Here is a 20,780-nt window from a genome sequence, read left to right on the forward strand (position 1 = left end):
CGAAAGCAAGAAAAACGGGAGTTTGGAACTCACCGTGGCCGGAGAAGACGACCCGCCGGCGAAACTCCGCGAAGCTCCGTTCAGGGGTTTTTAAAGGTTTTATTCCAGATTTTTTTCTTATACTTGATTTGTTTTAGGTATTTTTAGGTCTACTATGAAGTTTGGGAATTTTCTTGCAATTATTTGATTTATTATGAATTATTTGGTTTATGTGTTAAATTAATTAGGAAAAATACTTAGATTACTCAGAAAAATCTAAATATATTTTATATGATTAGTTATGAGATATAAACTATTGCAAAATTGGTAGATTCGAATTTCAGTTAATTTTGTAATTTTCACGAATTATTTGTGTTATTTATTAAATTAATTATGAAAAATACTTAGGTTGCTCAGAAAAATCTAATTTTATTTTCTATGATTGGTTATGGATTATAAACTGTTACAAAATTGATAGATTAGGTTTTCGGTCGATTTTGTATTTTTCATGAATTATTTGTGTTATTTCTAAAGTTAATTATGAAAAATACCTAGATTATTCAGAAAATTAAAAGTTAATTATTTAGGGCTTAGTATAGAGTATAAACTGTGTTAGAATGGTTAGATTGGGTTTTCAATCATTTTTGTATTTTTCATGAATTTATTTAGTTAATACTTAAAATAATTATGAAAAATAGTTAAGTGATGCTAAAACAGTAAAATATATTTTTGTAATGCTATTTACTACCTATGGTACGAATTAAAAGGGTTTTTATAATTTATTAGTTGATGTAGGTATTTATTATAATTATTTGTGACTAAATAATGATTTAATTGAGTTTTAGATAGAGTAAATATTAAAAATTGTGTTCACTGCTTGGGAACTGTCAATATAATGTTACAATATAATTCTAGTCTATGAAATAAATTTAAGACTAGGTTGAGATGTTTTGTTATTTTATATATCTAAGTAATTGGTATTTATATACAGTTTGAAGTGTAAATTAGTACATGAATATGAATAATAAATTGTACGTGTATCTAGATTGATTTAATTACTTTTATAATCTGTATAAATGATTAAGAAATATGTTAGCTTCTGATTTTGATAAATAATTACATAATTGTATATTTGTTGATAAATAGTATTTTAGTAAAATTTCACGTAAAAAGTGTTTGTATGAGCACATGTTTTACGTTAAAAATATTCATATGGGTACATGCAATGTGTTGGTGTGAAATATATTGATAAATGGTTATGTATGGTGTGGCATGCAAGTAAAATTAGCTTATGTGTTACGTACTTCTACGTAGGTTTTTGTATGAGTACAAAGATTCATACTTGAATATATTTTGAATGTATTGTTGTGTTAATGAATATTTAGGATCTTGTTCTCAACAAGGAAATTCATTGAGGTGCTTGGAGTAGCAAGAAGGTGTTCTTAACAACTGAGGTAAGAAGAGTGGACATCTGTGCACAGGGTGTATGTTGAAACATACAACTGTATTATGGGTTTGTATTTACATGTTTTATTCTATGGTAGATTGTTGTTTTATGCTAATGTTATTGGTGTGTGATAGTGATAAGGCTTTTGAATGTTTGTGTGAGGATAGCACTTATAGGATAGGTTTTCTGCTGCTGGTGTGAGCATAAGATCAGGGATATATATATTTTTGGCTGCTTGTATGGGTTTACTTGCAGGTTATCCTATCATGGGTGGGTACAACTTGTGATAAGGGATTGCCCTGTTGGATGCCGAGTGTGAGAACAGCACGAGGCAGGGCAGGTTACACTTCATGTCTGATCAACATGAGTGGGAGTATGTTATCGTATGTGAGGACAATGTGCGATAAGATACTGTGTGTTATGTGTGTGAGTATAGCATGCATTAAGATTACACTGTGATATGATGTTCTATTATATTTGAGAATAGTATGTGATATGATATGTTGGTATATGAATGCTAGCATGGTATGAATTAATTTTACATTGTGATGTTATTATGTTTATGACTATGTTATCTAGTTGGGGAGTTATGTCCTACATAGCTCTTCTTACTGGGCGTTAGCTCACGGGTACTCTGTGTGCAGGTAAGGCAAAACTATACAGTGAGGGTGGCGAGCTCGAGGCATGGATTACATGTTAGGGGATTGTCACGATGTTTTGGTTTGAGAATATTTCTTTAAAGATTATGGCTCGATTACTTTTGTAAAAGTTAATGTTTAAAAATTTATAAAGGAATCAAGAGTTTTTGTTTTAAAATAATGAGATCTCATGCTTTAATTATTTTCAATAAATTAGTTTATTGTTTTTCTATAAATGGTTTTAAACGGACTAGTAAGTGTGACGTCTCGGGAAATCGGGGCGTTACAGTTCAATTGTATGTTAGATGTATTGAATTTTTGGATACCATATCCAACATCCGATCTATTCTGATCATAATTACATATCCAATATTTGGCAGTTAGTTGTAATTAGATCAGCCGGTTATCATTGTATTTGATCAATTTATGCACACCACTAATAACATTTAGATACAAGTTGTCACTAGTTTAGGTTTAGTCACAGCAAGTGTTGTGACTAAAAACACATTTAGTCACAACAAATTGTGATTTTAATGAATAATATCTTTAGCCACGGACTTTTTAGTCACAACATAATTTATAATTAATTACAAATTTTTTACTTTTAGTCACAACACTTTTATTGTGATCAAAAGTAAGATTTTTTTATAGTGATTAGTCAGCTCTAAAAGTTAACTTTGTCACCAACAACTGACTATAGTCCCACAACAATTCTTCCTAGTGAGATATTTAGTACAACTCAACTAAATAACTAAAATATCAAGGATTGTTAATTGATGTTCATACTAAGTAAACCATTTTGGACAATAACAGTGCGTCCACTTTCGAAATTAGGGTAATGAACTATGAGCTGATTCAACTAGAAAAGATCACCAACCAAATATAATCACTAGATGATTGGTAGTTGCAGAAGCAAATAGATTTATTGATAGTAAAAAAAATCATGGATTTATAGAAAGGAAGTGGAAGAAGATAAAAGAGTATACTTAATATCTAAATGAGGAGAGATTTAGGGTTGAAGACCAGAAAGAATAACTCTACTTTATGTTAAGAAACAGTAACCTCACCACTAATTGAGATTTTTGCCCCCTGAACTTTGACATATACCAAATTATGCTCCCTGAATTTTTAATATCGTTAAAAATATCCCCTGAATTATTGAGATTGTTGGATTTAAGGACTTTTGCACAATTCTAAAAGTCTTAACTGGCCTTGTACCACACCTAAGCGAGCTCTTTCCTCGTAAAAATGTTCATCGAGTAGCAGTCCAAATCCCAGGCCTATTATGCTTCCAATATGGGTTGACACCTAACACTCCTATTCCTCTCATCCAATGTACACTTCCCAACTTGGTCGAGGACATGCCTTGAAACTGCTGAATGTATCCATGAGTTATTAATTTCTCCTATAAATATACCACTATACACACAATCAAAACTCTTATCAAGAGCCAACATGGTCAACCTTAATTATAATACTAATACTAATATTTAGAATTTGAATCAACCTTCCAGCTGCTCTAAATCATTTTTTAAAAAACTACTCTAATATAATCACTCGGATAAGATGTGCCAACAAACTTAAAAAGATAATGCTTAAAGTTTTTGTTGGTTCCAAACTTTGAGATAAGATTGTCATGAGAGTAAACATTTTCTTTGTGGAAATTAATATGAGAGTAAGCCTAGCCACTCAATTTTTATTATTATTATTATTATTTTTTGTGTGGAAACTACCTTATTTGAAGTGTTGAGTTGGTCTTTCTCAATAGAAAATTCAAAAACCAATAGAATAGTACTAGAGAGAGATCGGGACACACCACCCTCTAACATTGTCGTTTGTAACCCATTTTAATTCGACTGAGAGCAAAGCTTAATCATAAGGATAAGAGAAAACACCAATCACTATATTTCATGTTGAATTTCAATTTACAAATCCCATTCCACTTGCCTATATACAGATAACATCAACACAAAAAACATAAAAACATGTATACTATATTAGATGTAGTTACATAATTGTATTTTTTTTTTTTTTTATATTTTTATCTTTCGTTGGAAAGCAACAAAGGAAATATTAATTCATTTATTGTAAATAGGTGTCTCCAAAATAATTGAGGTGATCGGCCTATAAATACCACTATATATGATCATGAAAAAAAACATAGAAACACATAATAAATATATATACATATCTAGAAAATGATGATGATGAAGAGGTTAATGGTAGTATTTGTGATGGTGATGATAACAATGCTTAATAATATGGGGTGGTGCCATGGGACTAGAGTAGCACATAGTGTTATTATTCCAAGTAATGAATGTGTTAAAGAAGGTGACTACTGTGATGGACCACCTTGGGCAAGGCCGCATTGTTGTGAAGGGCTTATCTGTAATCTGAGTGAGATATGTGTAAGAGATGAAAGTCTGGCTACTATGGACGGTCAAGATGGAAAGATGGTGACTATTATGGACCGTGATACTCTTTTAGAGGTACTTTTGAAGGAAAAGTTGTCACAAGATCAATGCTCGGGTAGAGCTTGCGCCCCTTGGAGTCCTTGCCAATCTGGATGTCAATGTATTGGAGCCGGTGGTATTGGATTTTGCATTGCAAAATGACTTTGTCTCTCTTTATCTATCAATTGACACCTATCCTTACATATATATTCATATGAAATGTATATGTTAATAATGTCAATTGTAATGTAATGAATAATAATAATGCATGCATGCATTATATGTGTTGCTTTTATGTTTATGTACGCACTAAATATATATATAGTTATATCCATTTACATATATGGGTGTAATTATAGATCAGCTGGTTATCATTGTACTATTGGATCAATTTATGCACACCACTAATAATATTTAGATACAAGTTGTCACTAATTTAGGTTTAGTCACAGCAACTGTTGTGACTAAAAACACATTTAGTCACAACAAATTGTGATTTTAGTGACTAATATCTTTAGCCACGGACTTTTTAGTCACAACATTCATCTATTCAAAGCTAATTATCACTATACAAAATTTTACTTTTAGTCACAACAAAATTTGTGAATAAAAATAAAAGAGTTGTGATTCATTATAAATCATCATTCTTATGTCGTAATCAAAAGGTTCGTGGCGAAAAGTATAAGTCAATAAAAAGTATAATTTGGTGTGTTTTTAGTCGTAATACTTATTGTGTCTGAAATTAAATTAATGATAACTTGCGCCTAAATATTATGTTTTAGTTACAAATAATTTTTTGTAGTGTATATTGTTGCCCCTGAAATTTAATTAGTGATAACTTGCGCCTAAACTTATGAAGCTGACTTTCCTGATAAAGGATTTCGCTTCATTTCCAAGAAGGTATATATATAATTCACCATCTATTTTAAATACACATTTTGACATATAATTATAGTATTGGGATAGAATAATTTCTCTTTTTCGAAGTTGACTTTCCCAAATAAAGGAATTCAGTTCTTCTTTGAGAAGGTATATATTAGTTCACCGTCCATCCTAAGTATATAACCACTAATTACTAATTAAGGAGATTGATTGAAAGTTTCATTAATAATAATAAGTTATGAAGAAATGATAGAGAATGATCCATTAACTAAATTAGTTCACCGTCCATCCTAAATGCATGCATACTGACCACTAGGATATAATGATCTCGATCTCTCACTTTGGAGAATTTTCCTTGTGACAAAGAACAATGGTTTATTGAATTAACAAGATTTATTAACGAATGATTTACAAATTACTAATTAAGGATCTTTATTGAAAATTTCAACAATAAAAATATAAAACATCATGAAGAAATGATAGAGAAGATTTATTTAAATTAGTTCACTGTCTATTCTAAGTGCATGCTTACTGATTAGGATATAACGATCTTGGTCTCTTGCTTTCAAGAATTATCATTGGACAATGAAAAAATTTATTGAATTACTAAAATTATCATTATTATTATATATAACAGGTGTGTCATCACCAACACCTGTGATTGCTTGCCATTGTGAAGGTAGAGGTTGGAAATTTTGGGGTGACACACCAATCTCCACACAAAATTTGTTCACTGGCTTGCCAACAGCTGAGAAAAAACGTTTAGAGAAAAGGCAAAGGATGGTATGCATGCGACATATTTGTTCGATTTGTTTTTTGCAAAACTAATAAGAAACTTTGGGTATTAGTCTATGGTACTACACCCTCTAAAAGATTGTTTTTGTAGACTTTTATTTGCTTTGGTATCCAAAATAGTTATATATTCCAATTGTTTTTTTTCATAAATGTGTACGTTGTACTTATTTAAGATCACCTGTAAATTTTTAGAAAATTTCAATTAGTTTATATTAGAGAAAATTAGGTTCAAATATTACGCGTGAGTATTGATTTTTCCTATACACGTGTTTAGCAATCATTTGAACTTTTATTTTTGCAACTAATATTATTTAGAATTTATTGAAGATATACAAATGAACCTAAAATAACTACAACATACAAAATCATAAAAAAACTATACTGGTAAAAACCTCTCCTGAATGACAAAATAGATAAATAGTAAATTCCCTTTAAGATAGTGTACCACACATACTTGTAGAAACTTTTCTTAATCTATTTTTGTAAAATATGGCATTGTAAAATTGCATTTTTGACCTACTCCACATTCGGTCTAGAGACTATTTTATAAAAAGAATTATCAAAGATGACTTCTCATTACAAAAAAAAAAAAAAAAAGTATTTTTAGTGACAATCTTTTAGTCACAACATAATTTTTTTTGTAACTAAATGTAACTTTTAGTCACAACGTACAAAAAGTTACTTGTGATTAAAACATAATATTTAGATATAAGTTGTCATTAATTTTATTTTAGTCGCAACAAGTATTGTGTCTAAAAATACATTTAGTCACAACAAATTGTGATTTTTGTGACTAATACCTTTAGTCACGATTTTTTTAGTCACAACATATAAATGATGATTTATAATTAGTCACAATCTTTTCACTAATATAGTCACAAGTTTTGTTATGACTAATTTTTTGTAGTGTCAACAATTCTTATTCTTATTATTTGTTTTCTCTATTTTACTCTCTAATGGTGGGCAATGCATGCAGTCAAGGAAAATACAAGAAAGTGGTTGGAAAGCAAGATGGTTCAAAAGAGAAGGTGAAGATGGACCTTTTCACTACATGGGTGGCTATTGGGAGGCACGTGAGAAAGGAAAATGGGATGAATGTCCCAACATATTTGGTGAAATTCATGAACCTACCTCTTCCTCTTCCTCTTCCTCTTCCTCTCACCTCTTACTCAAAAAAACTTAATTCCAACAAGAAGTCATGTAATGAGATAGTCATGATCATGTCATTTAGGTTAGGAAAAAATAATAAAATTGATATAGGTATTTTAATTCCAACAACATATTTCAGTTTTTTTTTTCTTTTCGAAGTCGATCCTTCAGAATGTGAAATTCGAATGGATTCAATTAAGACAAGGAAAAATAAAAAGGAAAAAAGGAAAAATTAACCTCAAAGTAGGAATATGAACAAGGATTATAGTTAATAATCTTCTTCTTCTCCACTTTATACTCTATCGGTTGATAAATGAAATTTTTTATTTATGATTACCAAGTGAATATTTAACAAACAATTTGAATAATGCATAATTATTTGATCAGAATTGAATCTGCTCTGTTAGAAACCAAACCTGATAGATCATAAAAATATTGGAAAAACGAAAAATCACACACAAAATTTTCACACGTGATTTCAATAATCTTTTTGATTTTACCAGTTCATATGGGGCATATCCAAAGTTAAGATTAACCAGTAAAGTCACAAGAGTACAAAAGCAATTGACATAAACAAATTTAAACTCTGAATAATTTGTCGCAACCTTTTTGAACTCCATTTTGTTGATTCAATAGTGACCATGAAACACCAGCAACAAGAACTATCTTCTAATCTTGATGAGTGATTGCTTCCTCAAGACTTGTGGAAATTTTCTCTAGAAAATAGTATGTTACATTTAATGACCTTTTCAACTCTTGTTAATTACATACCAATAAAAGACAATACAATAAAAAGTAATAGTTGAACAAAACTATGTTTTACACAACAAATATATTAGCTCATGGAAGATGTAAAATTATGTTGTTGGTTTATGTGCTATTTACAAGGATACGGACTGTTAAAAATAGAATTGCTCGATCGAGTTTCTACTTACAAATTCCATCTGAGGTGTCAAGGTTTTGAAGCTTACTCATTTATATTTTGCTGATGACCTTCTTTTTTTGCAAAGGTGACTACATTGTTGCAAGACAATCTGAGCAAATCAACAGTTTATGGGCTGGTATGGATCCACTACCTTTTGATAGAATTGTGAGCATCTCTGGTTTCCAAAGAAGTTCTCTCCCTTTTAAGTACCTTGGCTTGAAAATCTAATCAAAAAGTATTTCTCCTATTGATTATGAGTGTCTAGTTGACAAAATAACTAGCTAAATTTTTCTGCCATTAATTGCAGAAAAATCTGTATTTTTTTTCTTTCTTTTACATTCCTGACGGTTTTGAACCATCGCCTATTCTGCCCGTTTTACGACGGTCGTATAGGCGACGTTAAAAAAATCGACGGGAATACTTTAAACGACTGTTTAAAAACGTCAAAAAAACCCATTTTTGTAGTAGTATTTATATCGTTAATTATGTATTCTTTATCGTTAATAGAATGGATATTATTATATAGAAATTAATATTGTGTTATGTTGGGTACAATTTACTAATTGAATAAATAGGATTTTTGTCCTGAACTATGAACCTGGCAGAGTTTTGCCTCCTAAATTTTTCTCTATTGCAAAAATTCCATGCGAACAACGCAAATCGTTGCAAATATTATCTCCCTTCAATTATATTTTCCTCATATTTTAAACAAATTACTTACATGGTTATAAGTAACAAGTATAACATCAATAAAATGGCTTATTTAATAGCTTTAAGGCTACTTAAATGCAATTAAATATCAAATCCCACTTATTTTACTTTAATAAAGTTATAGAAAACTGCTAATCATTTATAAGACACCACTTCATAATGGTGCTAGGCACCTTTGTGCTAGGCACCAAGTACAAACTCTCTATTAATCACGCTACCTATAATTAACCAATACTAGGCTTGAATAATCCAAACCCTGAGTTCCTATAGTTATTTCCTTCATTTGTTTAAAAATTGTAGAGTATTTTTCACTAATAAAAAATTGTTGTTTGGATGATAAAGTAGTTATATTATATATTAAAAAAACTTTATTATTATTTTTCTAGTAAAAAAAACAAACAAAAAATGTATCTTCTATATATATATATATATATTTATGCCCTAAAAAAAACTTTGGTGATATCCTTTTTCTCTATTATAATACCCTTGATTGAGTTTAATTTTAGTTTATAAAATTATGAATCTTTCTTAAGCTTTGTGTTTAATTCTTGGGTCAATTTTGCTAAATGATAATTTTTTTTGTTATGTAAAATAAATTCAAAAATAAACATTTTGTTACAATAATTTTTCAAAATTCACATAATCATTTAATGAATAGATTTAAGATTTATAATTTAAAATATATTTTCAAATCTAGATTGACTATTGAATTTAATTACATAAGCTTAATTTTTATTTATATTTTATATAAGCTATTTTAAATGTTCAATTTTTAAGGATATTTTTGATATCACCAAAATAAAAAAAAAAAAAATGTGAGTTTATAATTTTTCTTTTGCTTGAGGACTAGCATTTCAATGAGCAATTTTTGAGGACATTTTTTATATCACCAAAATAAAAAAAAATGTGTTTTTAATTTTTCTTTTGATTAAGGATTAACTAAATTTTAAGTTTGGGGTTGTGATAGCTCTAGGAATTAGAGTTATTTTAACATTTTTTAAAAAATTAAAATTGGCTTAGTTCTTAAATTTTTAATTAATTTAGTAAGTTTTTAATTATTTTTAAATTTATTTCACATAAAAAGATAAATAATTTTTTTTTCAAAATTTAATCTTTAAGAAAAATTGACCCAAGGGTATTATCATAATTTTATAAACTAAAATTAAACTCAATCAAGGGTATTATCATAGGGAAAAGGGATATCACCAAAGATTTTTTTTTTTTTTGAGGGCATAAATATATATAGAAAATACATATATTTTTATTTTACAAGAAAAATAATAATAATTTTTTTAATAAATAAAAATATATAATACAACTACTTTAGCATCCAAACAATATTTTTTTTAGTGAAAAATACTCTACGACTTTTAAGCAAATGAAAGAATAACCATAGGAACTCAGGGTTGGATTAGTCTAGCCTAATAATGGTTAATTATAGGTGACCTGATTAATGGAGAGTTTGTACTTGGTGCCTAGCACAAAGGTGCTTAGCACCATTATGAGGTGGTGCCTTATAAATGATTAGCGATTTTCTATAACCTTATTAAAGTAAAATAAATAGGACCTGATATTTCATTGCATTTAATTAGTAGCCTTAGAGCTATTAATTAAGCCCTTAAACTGCAGTTATACTTGTTACTTTTAGCCATATAAGTAATTAATTTATTTAAAAGATGAAGAAAATATAACTGAAGGGAGATATTTACAACGATTTGCATATATAGTTCGCATGGAATTTTTGCAATAGAGAAAAATTTAGGAGGCAAAACTTTGCCAGATTTATAGTCCAGGACAAAAATCCTATTTATTCAATTAGTAAATTGTACCCAACATAACACAATAATAATTTCTATATAATAATATTTCATTCTATTAACGATAAAGGATAATGATATAAAGTTACACCCATATATAAGATGGATATAACATACTTAAACAAACATACATACAGGCATGTATGCATATTAAGTACATGTATAACATTATTATTATTCATTACAATTACTTAAAAGATTGACTTTATTAATAATATTTCATATATATATATTTATATATAAAAATGTCAATCCATAGATAATTAAACTACGTAGTTTATTTTGGGGGGCCAACGCAAGCTCCAGTACCAACCGGTCCAACACAATAACATCCAAATTGGCAAGGACTCCAAGGCGCGCAAAATTTTCCCCAACATTGATTTTTTTCCGGTGATGATAGCATTTCCATCAATATTGCTTCTACAATAGAAGCAGGTTCGATAACAGTCACCATCTTTCCAATATGATCATGGACCTCAATAGAAGCACGAGCATGATTATCTGATTCTGAGTCTGATCGAAGTTGTTGAATAATATTCGAATAAGTTCTTTCAGCTGAAACTGCAGTAGTAGTAGATGGAAGATTAAACACAAGAGCAACAACTACTATATAGTCATCACACCAATTTTATGTTGATCTCCATAGTGATTATATATATATTCTCACTAGCTTATTGTGTACGTACTAGTAAGTAAATTATTGTGTGTAAATATATAAGTTGTACAAGCATCCTATTTATAATAACACTAGCTAGTTACTTCAATTTGGTGTATATGCTCATAATAAATGAGGTGATGGTGCTGATTTTAATTTTTCCTCTTTTTCCTAAACAAGATATTAATATTATTATTAGTTATTACGAGTTAATACTATATAGGTATGTGTGCATATATATATATATGAAACACTTCTTAATAGGTATTACTCATGAATGATTACTAAACAAATTTAACTATAAATATTAATTTTAAAAATATCAAACTATCGAATTTTGATCTAATAACGAATAATGAAATCACAAATTTAAATTTTTATGCTGAATTTGACTACTAATTAAAAAAATATCAAAAGATATTTCTTTTTACACAATATCAAAAATATGTTCATACAAAAATATTTAACTCAAACTCAACTTTTTCTTTTCTTATTTTCTTGCTATATAAAAAACATTTTTTTAATTTTTTTTTACCGATGGAACAATCTCAGCCCATATGATATAAAAATGTGAGATTTTTTTTAATTAGATAGAAAAATTAAACATAAAAACTCAAAATTTGTTAATTTACTCATTCATGGGTGTAGAAGCTTAACAAGCTAACATTAATGGTAAAGACCAAACAGAGGTAAAGACCATTTACAGTAAAACTGTAGAGAAGAGAAAACAGAGGAATGATAGCAAGAAAGCTTAACTCACAACTGTGAGTTAGAACCTTTATTTATAAGCAAAAGAAGGTACAAAGCAAGGACAAGAATCAGTTAAAATAACTGACTGTAACTGTAAAGCCCGCTTAGTTAATTTGGAAATTAGCAGTTGTTTATGATTAATTATGAAATTATTTATAGCTATTTAAATAATTATTATACTGTTATTTATGGAATTCAGAAATGCATGGTTATGTTATTCAGTAGTTTTCATATTTTGCATTTTCGGTGCCCGGTATTTTGGAACTCGGCGTTTGGCTCAGTAGAAATCACAATGTAGTATGTTAGTAGTTTGGGTCTGGTTTTTAGACATTGGGAATGTCGGGAATGGCCGAGAATTTAGAATTTCCCAAAAATACCCTTTTAGTGATTTTTATGTGATTTTAGTATGGAGGGGCAAAATGGTCTTTTTGCCCCAATGACTTTTTGTCTTTTGTGATTTTATGAAATGGAAAATAAATGTTTATTGGATTATTTGTTGGCTGAATTAAATTGATAAGTGGCTTTTATTTTCATTTATTCATTTTTACAAAAAAATACAAAGTTAGAAAATAGAAAACTCTCTCAAATTCTCTCTCTATTTCGGCTGGGTGCATGGGATTCAAAGGCTGGGTTTTTCATCAAATTTCTAGCTAGATTCTTCATAGCTTTGGGAACTCTTGATTGTGATATGTATTTCCTAATTGTTCTTCTTTGTTTTCTTGAAAAAAATGGTGAAATATTGAGTGAAATGCATGATGTTTTTGGAGTTGTTGCTGCTGGTTATTGTTGTTGTTGTTTCTTTGATTAAAATGTTGAAATTAGTAGGTTTAATGAGATTGAATTGCATGCTTGAGTTTCTTGTTCTAGTTAGTTAGATTTTTATGTAAAAAGTTATGAATTTTTGAAAGAAATGGTTCAATTTGTTGCTGTGAAGTTGCTGGATGTTCTTAGTTGTTTTCAGAGGGTTAGATATGCTTGTTTATGTGGATTCAAGCTAGTTTGAATGCTTGTTTGAGGGATTTGCTCAAGTTTGAGTTTAGAACTCAAAGCTTGAGCTTTAATGACAATTTTTGTATCTGTGAATTCTGGGTTAGTTTATTGCCTAGGAAATGTTCTTTGGGGTATCTAGAGCAGGTCTGGAAAGTTTGAATCAATTTGGGGTTGAATTGGTTGAGATATGAAAATTTGATTGTTGCTGCCTGCGAGGAACCGGATCGGTTGTGCATCCGGAATTCGGATGAGGGTCTGAATTTCCCGTGAACCGGAATTCGGTTGGGCAGCCGATCTCTGGTTGGGGAATTTTCAGAACCCGTGTTTTTCCTCGTTTTTATGTTTTAGGGGGTATTGCCATGTTTTTTTTATCGATAGGGAAACTTTTAGTTCCTAGTTTAAGTCCCCGGGAAGTGATTTAGCGTGTCACTTATAGTGTTGTGATTTTTATGGTTTAGGAGCTTGTAATCCGCCGCTCAGCTAAAGTTCCAGTCGTTGACCAAGACACCCGAATTCGAAATCCGGAGTAAGATTAGTATAACAGTATGCATATGTAGATTACATGTTTAGCGTGCATGTAGGAAGCCTATTAGATTACATTAGTTGTATGTTGGCTTCGAACCATCCAACCCCGTCACGTCGGTACAGTGGAGTATGACCAAGAATGAGTATGACCGGTTTGACCGATCAGGCTGACATTTGGTTGGTGGTTCCGTGCTATTGACCTATCCCGTCGGTACAGGCTGGAGTATGACCAGCAGCCGGAGTATGACCGGTTCGACCGATCAGGAGGATACTTGTCAATAGTACCGTCCCTATGAACGTTCAAAACTCAGTATCATGTTGGACATGGCAGTAGTGGCTCAGTACCATGTTGGACACGGCAGTAGCGGGACTCAGTATCGTGTTGGACACGGCAGTTAGGGTTATGATCAGGGGTATGGGCGTCTGATCATAACCGGGATTATGTATGAGTATTATTATGCTTTTCTTACTGAGTCTGTCGACTCACAGTTTTACGTTTATGTGTAGGTAAAGGCAAGGCTAGAGCTGATGGGCCGTGAGCGAGCTTGTGAAGATTGTACATGTCGGGGCGGTTAGGCCTGGAGCGTACGATCATCGGGACAGCGAGGCTGATTTTTGTAACTGGTCGTTAGACGACCTCTATTTTGTGTATCAGTTAAACAGTTAAATCTTTTGTAAATAATTTTATAATCGGGATCCCGAGTCTTTTGTAATATTGTTTTATAAGTTTAATTAAAAAGCAAAATTTTAATTAATCACGTTTTTCCATAAACCTCGTTGATTAGCAACGAGCTGCACAGCATGTTTAAAAATCATGTAATACGCCTATGTTAGTTAGGGTGTTACAATTTGGTATCAGAGCCGCCAGGTTGTCTTCCGAAGATCGTCACGACATGTACAATCATCATCAGCAGTTAGCTCGTTTCACGGTTCAGTAAGCCTTTATTGCTTTAGTAGTTTATTTTATTCAGTTATGAAAAAGAAAAGCCTGTTAGGAAGCATGTTAGTAGCCTGATAGTAGAATAGGCGCATGTTTCGTTTTTAATTTCCAAATTAAGCGGCATTAGTAAGCTCTCCTTGAATACGACCTGATATGCTAACTCTTGGTTTCGCAGGCGGTTCTAATCAGATGGACGTCAGGCGGACTACCAGGAGTTAGGGCAACTCCGTAGGGTCGAACCAAGGACAGGGAGCTCAGTTTCCCCCACCTGTTAGGGGCCGAGGTAGAGGTCCCCGAGGCAGGGCTCGTGGTCGGGGTGATGAGAACCCGCCACAGGCTGCCCAGGCTCCCCCAACTGATCAGGGAGACCAGAATTGGGAGTTACGGTTTGCGGAGATGCAAGCCCGGATCGAAGAGCAAGACCTCGAGATTCAGAGGTTGAGACAGCAGGGTGCTCCTGCAGTTCCAGTGCCCATAGTTCCAGTGGCACCTGCCCCTGCTGCCCAGGCCGAGATAGTGGTGGCGGCCCATAGATTGGAACCCTTGTATGAGCGGTTCCGGAAGTAAGCACCTCCGGTTATCCTGGGAGGTCCGGGCGTGATGAAAGCCGAGCAGTGGCTGACGGTGATCACCAAGATTCTGAACTTCATGGGTGTCACCGGTAACAACAGAGTGGTGTGCGCCACATTCTAGTTCCAGGAGGACGCTCTGGTCTGGTGGGACATGGTGTCTCAGATCCATGACGTCACCACCATGACCTGGGAAAGGTTCCAGGAACTCTTTAATGCAAAGTACTACAACGAGGCGGTCAGAAGCGCCAAGAGGAAAGAGTTCGCTCACCTGACTCAGCGAGAGAATATGAGCGTCACCGAGTATACGACTCAGTTTGATCGGTTGGCGAGGTTAGCCTCGGGAATTGTGCCGACCGACTTCAGCAAGAAGGAGAAGTATCTTGACGGGTTGAATGCCAAGATCAGGCATGACTTGATGATTACCACGGACGACAGCACCACCTATGCTCAGATGGTGGAGAAGGCACTGCGAGCTGAGGGCGCAGTTGGGTGCATGTCAGAGTCAGCCAGTACTCCGGTGAGTGGCGGAGCTCCTACCCCTCCTGCATCAGGCTATAGCAGGGGGAGTAGTGGTTCGGCCATTGATCAGAGGAAGAGAGCACCCACTGCTTCCGGTGGCTCGAGTCAGAACAAAAGGTTCCGGGGGAACCAGAACAGAGGGAGTCGTCCTGGTGGTACTGAGACCCGATTCTCCTATCCCGAGTGTCCTAGCTGCAAGAGGCACCATCGGGGTGAGTGCAAAGGTCAGGGATGCTTTCATTGTGGCATGCCCGGACACTTCAAAAGGGACTGTCCCCAGCTCCGATCAGAGGCACCGAGAGCTCCAGCGATACCCACTCCAGCCAGGGTGTTCGCTATCACTCAGGCTGATGCAGATGTCAGCCCATCAGTTGTCACAGGTCAGCTTTCTATTAACAACTCGCTATATTCAGTGCTGTTTGATTCTGGGGCTACACATTCTTATGTGGCGGCCAGAGTCTTTAGTAGATTGGGTAGACCGTATGATAGATATGAATCAAGGTTTGGAACCCTGTTACCTGGCGAAGAATTGGTTATCTCCAATAGGTGGATTAGGTCTATGCCGATCAGGATAGATGGTAGAGAGTTAAGTGCTGATCTGATAGAGATGAGTTTAGTCGAATTCGATATTATTTTAGGAATGGATTTCCTATCTAAATATTCAGCGAGCATTGATTGTAAAAGGAAGATGGTGGTCTTCCAACCGGAAAGTGAAGAACCATTTGTGTTTGTTGGTTCAGTTCAGGGATCTCGGATCCCGGTGATCTCGGCTATGTCAGCTAGAGAATTGTTGCACGGCGGTTGTTTAGGGTTTCTGGCCGTGGTGGTGGACACCACTCGGCCAGATACCATTCGGCCAGAGGACATCAGGGTGCTTTGGGAATTTTTGGATGTTTTTCCCGAAGAACTTCCAGGGTTACCACCTCAGCGAGAGATTGATTTCGTGATAGACTTGGCACCAGGGGTGGAACCGGTTTCCAAAGCCCCGTATAGAATGGCTCCAGCTGAACTTAAGGAATTAAAGATTCAGCTCCAAGGGTTGCTTGACATAGGATTCATTCGGCCCAGTGTGTCACCCTGGGGAGCTCTGGTTCTATTCGTCAAGAAGAAGGACGGATCTATGAGGATGTGCATCGACTACAGGGAGTTGAACAAGTTGATGGTGAAGAATAAATATCCATTACCTAGGATCGATGATTTGTTCGATCAGCTTCAGGGGAAGACGGTCTTTTCTAAGATTGATCTCCGTTCGGGTTATCATCAGTTGAGAATCCGAGAGGAGGACATTCCGAAGACGGCTTTCCGCACTAGGTATGGACATTATGAGTTTCTGGTTATGTCATTCGGACTAACCAATGCTCCTGCAGTATTCATGGACCTGATGAATAGAGTATTCAAGGATTTCCTCGATATCTGTGTGATTGTGTTTATCGACGACATCCTCGTGTACTCTCAATCAGAAGAGGAGCATGAATTACATCTTCAGATGGTACTGCAACGACTTCGAGAACATAAGCTTTACGCCAAATTCAAGAAATGTGAGTTCTGGCTATCTCAGGTGTCCTTCCTAGGGCACATTGTGAGCAAAGATGGGATCAAGGTAGATCCCTGGAAGATCGAATCCGTCAGGGATTGGCCGAGACCGAAGACAGTGACAGAGATCAGAAGCTTCTTGGGTTTAGCTGGGTACTACCGTAGGTTCGTCGAAGGGTTCTCTAAAATTTCAATGCCCCTAACCGAGCTTACAAAGAAGAATCAGAGATTTATTTGGTCAGGCAAGTGCGAAGCTAGCTTTCAGGAGCTAAAACGGAGGTTGATTACCGCTCCAGTGCTAGCTTTGCCTTCGGACAATGAGAAGTTCGTAGTATATCGCGACGCATCCAAACAGGGTTTGGGGTGTGTATTGATGCAAGCCGATCGGGTCATCGCTTATGCCTCCCGTCAGTTAAAGGATTATGAACAGCGATACCCGACTCATGATTTAGAGTTGGCCGCAGTGGTTTTTGCATTGAAGATTTGGCGGCATTACCTTTACGGGGAGAAGTGTGAGATCTATACCGACCATAAAAGTCTCAAGTATTTCTTTACTCAGAAGGATTTGAATATGAGACAAAGGCGTTGGTTGGAATTAGTGAAGGATTACGATTGTGAGATCCTCTATCACCCCGGAAAAGCCAATGTAGTGGCTGATGCCCTGAGCAGAAAGGGTCCCGGGCAAGTAGCTAGTATGGTTCAGATCTCACCTCAGCTAGCAGAGGATATGGTTAGATCCAGCATTGAGTTTGTGGTAGGTCAGCTTCACAACTTAACGCTGCAGTCTGATCTGTTGGAAAGAATAAAAGTCGCTCAGATGACGGATCCAGAGTTAGTGAAGATCCGAGACGAGGTGTTGGCTGGTCAAGCCAAGGACTTTTCAGTGTCAGACAGTGGGATGCTTTTGTATAAAGCCAGGGTTTGTGTTCCGAATAGTGTGGAACTTAGAAATGAGATCTTTGAGGAGGCTCATTCTACCCCGTATTCTCTGCACCCCGGCACCACTAAGATGTACCAAGATTTGAAACCGTACTTTTGGTGGAGCGGTATGAAGAAGAATTTGGTAGAATTCGTATCGAGATGCCTCACTTGTCAGCAGATTAAGGCTGAACATCAGAGACCAGCAGGGTTGTTGCAGCCTCTAACCCTACCAGAATGGAAATGGGAAGATATCACGATGGATTTTGTGGTCGGGTTACCTAGGACCACGGGTTTGTATGATTCCATCTGGGTAGTGGTGGACCGATTTACGAAATCTGCTCATTTTCATCCGGTTAGAACAACATTTACAGTGGATCAGTTGGCAGAATTGTATGTCAGAGAAATAGTGAGACTTCACGGAGTACCGAAGTCTATAGTTTCGGACAGGGATCCGAAGTTTACCTCCAAATTTTGGCAAAGTTTGCAGCGGGCAATGGGTACAAAGCTGAAATGTAGTACAGCATTCTATCCTCAAACAGATGGTCAGTCCGAAAGGACAATTCAGATATTGGAGGACATGTTGAGAGCCTGTGTTATGGACTTTGAAGGCTCATGGAATAAATATCTACCGTTAGAATTTTCTTACAACAACAGTTATCAGAGTACGATAGGGATGGCTCCCTATGAACTGTTGTACGGTAGGAAATGTAGATCCCCTATCCACTGGGATGAGACAGGGGAGAGGAAATACCTAGGTCCAGAGTTAGTGCAGCGGACCAATGAGGCAATAGAGAAGATAAAAGCTAGAATGCTTGCCTCACAGAGCAGACAGAAGAGTTATGCAAATCCGAAACGTAGAGATGTTGAGTTCCAAGTAGGGGACCATGTATGTTTACGGGTATCTCCGATGAAGGGGATTAAACGTTTCGGGAAAAGAGGTAAGTTATGCCCTCGATTTACAGGACCTTTCGAGATTCTCGAGAAGATAGGTCAAGTGGCATACCGGTTAGCATTGCCTCTAGCCTTATCAGCAGTTCACAACGTATTCCATGTCTCGATGTTGAGAAAATACGTTTCAGATCCCTCTCATATACTCAGTTATGAGAGTCTTGAGCTACAGCCAGACATGACTTATAAGGAACAGCCAGTGCAGATCCTGGAGAGAAAGGATAAAGTCCTTCGGAATAAGACCATAGCATTGGTCAAAGTTCTCTGGAGAAACAGCAAGGTGGAGGAAGCCACCTGGGAGCTAGAGTCAGATATGAGAGCTCAATATCCAGAGTTATTCAGGTTAGATTTCGGGGACAAAATCCTTTTAAGGGGGGGATAGTTGTAAAGCCCGCTTAGTTAATTTGGAAATTAGCAGTTGTTTATGATTAATTATGAAATTATTTATAGCTATTTAAATAATTATTATACTGTTATTTATGGAATTCAGAAATGCATGGTTATGTTATTCAGTAGTTTTCATATTTTGTATTTCCGGTGCCCGGTATTTTGGAACTCGGCGTTTGGCTCAGTAGAAATCACAATTTAGTATGTTAGGAGTTTGGGTCTGGCTTTTAGACATTGGGAATGTCGGGAATGGCCGGGAATTTAGAATTTCCCAAAAATACCCTTTTAGTGATTTTTATGTGATTTTAGTATGGAGGGGCAAAATGGTCTTTTTGCCCCAATGACTTTTTGTCTTTTGTGATTTTATGAAATGGAAAATAAATGTTTATTGGATTATTTGTTGGCTGAATTAAATTGATAAGTGGCTTTTATTTTCATTTATTCATTTTTACAAAAAAATACAAAGTTAGAAAATAGAAAACTCTCTCAAATTCTCTCTCTATTTCGGCTGGGTGCATGGGATTCAAAGGCTGGGTTTTTCATCAAATTTCTAGCTAGATTCTTCATAGCTTTGGGAACTCTTGATTGTGGTATGTATTTCCTAATTGTTCTTCTTTGTTTTCTTGAAAAAAATGGTGAAATATTGAGTGAAATGCATGATGTTTTTGGAGTTGTTGCTGCTGGTTATTGTTGTTGTTGTTTCTTTGATTAAAATGTTGAAATTAGTAGGTTTAATGAGATTGAATTGCATGCTTGAGTTTCTTGTTCTAGTTAGTTAGATTTTTATGTAAAAAGTTATGAATTTTTGAAAGAAATGGTTCAATTTGTTGCTGTGAAGTTGCTGGATGTTCTTAGTTGTTTTCAGAGGGTTAGATATGCTTGTTTATGTGGATTCAAGCTAGTTTGAATGCTTGTTTGAGGGATTTGCTCAAGTTTGAGTTTAGAACTCAAAGCTTGAGCTTTAATGGCAATTTTTGTATCTCTGAATTCTGGGTTAGTTTATTGCCTAGGAAATGTTCTTTGGGGTATCTAGAGCAGGTCTGGAAAGTTTGAATCAATTTGGGGTTGAATTGGTTGAGATATGAAAATTTGATTGTTGCTGCCTGCGAGGAACCGGAATTCCGGTTGTGCATCCGGAATTCCGGATGAGGGTCCTGAATTTCCCAGAACCAGAATTCCGGTTGGGCAACCAGTCTACCGGTTGGGGAATTTTCAGAACCCGTGTTTTTCCTCGTTTTTTTGTT

The 20,780-nt window shown here is 34.7% G+C and overlaps 1 long non-coding RNA gene across 1 annotated transcript; it reads left to right on the forward strand.

The window, feature by feature from the left end:
• The first annotated feature begins 6,141 nt into the window (after positions 1-6,141).
• On the forward strand, positions 6,142-7,679 carry LOC133029155 (uncharacterized). Its single transcript, XR_009683347.1, has 2 exons — positions 6,142-6,182; positions 7,171-7,679. It is a non-coding gene; the product is annotated as an uncharacterized LOC133029155 (long non-coding RNA).
• Positions 7,680-20,780: the final 13,101 nt, after the last annotated feature.

Source organism: Cannabis sativa, chromosome 7 (assembly GCF_029168945.1).
Source record: "Cannabis sativa cultivar Pink pepper isolate KNU-18-1 chromosome 7, ASM2916894v1, whole genome shotgun sequence".
In the NCBI taxonomy this organism is placed as follows: domain Eukaryota; kingdom Viridiplantae; phylum Streptophyta; class Magnoliopsida; order Rosales; family Cannabaceae; genus Cannabis; species Cannabis sativa.